This window comes from Athene noctua, unplaced genomic scaffold (assembly GCF_965140245.1).
Source record: "Athene noctua unplaced genomic scaffold, bAthNoc1.hap1.1 HAP1_HAP1_scaffold_511, whole genome shotgun sequence".
NCBI lineage: Eukaryota > Metazoa > Chordata > Aves > Strigiformes > Strigidae > Athene > Athene noctua.
The window spans coordinates 50,001-52,500 of record NW_027437965.1 but is presented as its reverse complement, the minus strand read 5'-3'; the positions used below and the strand labels follow the sequence as shown (position 1 = coordinate 52,500).

At 79.8% G+C, this 2,500-nt stretch overlaps 1 non-coding gene across 1 annotated transcript in view; it reads left to right on the top strand.

The window, feature by feature from the left end:
- The first annotated feature begins 2,496 nt into the window (after nucleotides 1-2,496).
- The window catches only part of LOC141955742 (5.8S ribosomal RNA), a 153-nt gene continuing 149 nt past the window's right edge, over nucleotides 2,497-2,500 (top strand). Inside the window, exon 1 of the ribosomal RNA XR_012632724.1 lies at nucleotides 2,497-2,500. This exon is cut by the window's right edge and continues 149 nt beyond it. This is a non-coding gene — a ribosomal RNA (5.8S ribosomal RNA).

The window sequence follows — 2,500 nt, the reverse complement described above, 5'->3', positions numbered from 1 at the left end:
CCGCGGCACGGGGCCCCTCCCGGAGGCGCGCTCTCTCGTCGTCTCTCTCGCCGGCGGCCGGTCCGACCGGGCCGCCTCCGTCGCTCGTCTCCTGATGCGCGCGCGCGTGCGCTGCGCTTCGTCGCGCGGTCGGTGCGGGGCCGCCGAGCGCTCCCCCCCGCCACGCCGTCGCCACCCCCCTGCTTCTCGCCTCGGCTGGGCTCCGCCGCCGGCGGGCGTCCGGCTCCGGGCACCCGAACCCCCTCTCCCCACGGCCTTGCCCGACGGCAGTCCGCTGCCGCCACCGGGGTGGTGCGTGGGGGTGCGGCGGCCGAGGGCCCTCCCGGAGCGCCAGGGCACCGCCGGTCCGAGCGCGAGCGGCGGCGCGTAGGGGGAAGAGGGGGTGGCCGCCGGTGTGGTGGGGGCGCGTGGAGGCGGGAACCCCGGCCGGCCGAGCGGAAAGCCCCCGGCGCTCGGGCGCGCGCAGGAGAGGGAGAGGGGACCGGCGCGAGCCGTTGGCGGTGACGGGCTGGGCGCGGCCGGCGCCAGCCCGGCGAGAGGGGCGGCGGGCAGAGCAGGCCTCGCCGGGGTCGGGGGAGGCGTCTCCCCCGATCCTTCCTGCCCGCACCGTGGCGGGCTTGCTGCGGAGCAAGCCCGCCGGGGGGCCGGCCGGCCGCGTGCAGGGCCGAGGCCTCTGGGCGTTCCGGGCTCGGGTGCGTGGCGCCGGCCCTCGGGCCGGCGGGCGAGTTCCCGCGCCGGGCCGTGTCCCGCGCGCCAGCGGGCGGCCCGAGCCACGGCTCTCCTCCCGGGCGCAGCGCCGGGATACTGAGGGAAACCTCGGGCCCCGGGCCAGGAGGACGTGGTGGTGGTGGCGGATGTCGGGCGCGCCCCCGCGGGCGGACGCTCCCCCGATGGCGGCAGCGGGGGAGGCACCCCCGCGGGGCCCTTGAGGATGTTTCCCTCACCCCAGGGCCAGGTACCTAGCGTCCGCGCCTCCGCGGCCCTCCCTCGGCTGAGCCCGGGGGTCGAAGGCCGCGGAGCCGGGCGGAGGTTTAAAGACTCGGGCGGCTCGGTGCGACCCGCAGGGGCGGGCCCCGGCCGTGTGCGGCGGTTGAGCCTCCAGGGGCGGGAGTCGCTCTCGTGCAGGCCCTGGCCATGGCGGCCGCCGCCCACGCCGTGGGCTTTTTGTCCCCTCGGGCGGCCGCGCCGGGGAGGGGTGTCCCCCCTGCCCCCCCTTCTCCGCGGTCCGGTCTCGGCGGCGAGACCGGCGGCGTTCGGTCGGCCGCAGCCGGCCTGCCTCGCCCTCGAAACGCGAAGGGGAACCTCCCCCCCCCCCGGCGGGGAGCGCGGGCTCTCTCGCCGTCGGGGGCGATGGCGATTCCCCCACGGTCGGGGGTCTCGCCGGGCGGGGCGGCCTGCTCGGGCCGCCGCGTCTCCGTGGACGCGCAGCGGCGCGCTTGCGGCTTCGTGCTCCTTGCTTGCCACCCCCACCCCTTCCCGCCCCGGCTGAGGGGAGGGGCGGCGCAGCCCCCGGGCCCGAGCGGCGGCGGCGGCGCCGCCGCTCGGCGTGCCGGCCGGCGGTCGCTCGGTGGCCGGCCGCGTGGCCTGTCCCGTCCCGGGTCCTGCCCGTCGCTTCGCAGTCGCCTTTCCCGGTCTCGGTCAGGCGAGGCGGGTGGGCGGCCGAGGGGCGTTCCCCGTCCCGTTCTCCGCGCGGAAGCGGGGAGAGGGGGCGTCGCCTCCGGCTCAGCGGCGTCCGCCTTCTGCCTGGCGCGTGCCTGCGGAAGGGGCCGAGACGAGAAGCGGCGGCGGCGGCTCCGGGAGGGCAGCCGCGGCGGTGCGGTGGCCGGGCGGCGGTCGGGCGGAGCGCCGGGCGGCGGCGTCGCGTCGCCGTCTCGGGTTCCGGCGGTTGGCCGTCCGTCCCTGTCTCCGGTGTGGTGCGGCGGCGGCGCCGCGCGGGCGTTCCCGGCGTCGGGGCGAGAGCCGGGGTTTCGGGGCCACGGGGGCAAGGAGCCGGCTGTCGCAGCGCGCGGGCGCTGGGCGGCGCGGAGGCGCGCGCGGCGCGAGCGGGGCGCCCCCACTGGTCGCCCGCGCGGCGGTCAGCGTCTGTGGTTTCCCCCCTCCGCGCGAGCGAGAGGCGGGTGCAGGTCCGGGCGCGCGGTCGGACGCGCCGCCGGCCCTCCGTGCGGAGGCCGGGCCGAGCCCGGGCGCCTGGGCCGCCTCCGAAGCGAGCAAGGTGCTTGTTGTTTCCCCAGGTCGGTCGGGAGCGCGGGCTCCCCGGGCCCTTGCCGTTCGGAGCTTGTTTCACCCTTCCCTTCCTTCCCTCCGTTGTGATGTCGGTACGGTCATCTGAGGCGAGGCGCGACCGTCGCCCGCCGGTCGTCGCGCGCCCCCTCCGCGCGTGCGGAGGGGGGCGGTCGGTCGGTCGGTGGGGCGGCGGTCCGTCGTCCGAGAAGGGGGCCGCTTCTGCGGAGCGGTCCCGGCCCCTCCGCGCGCGCGGGGCGGTGCCGAAAGGCAGACAACT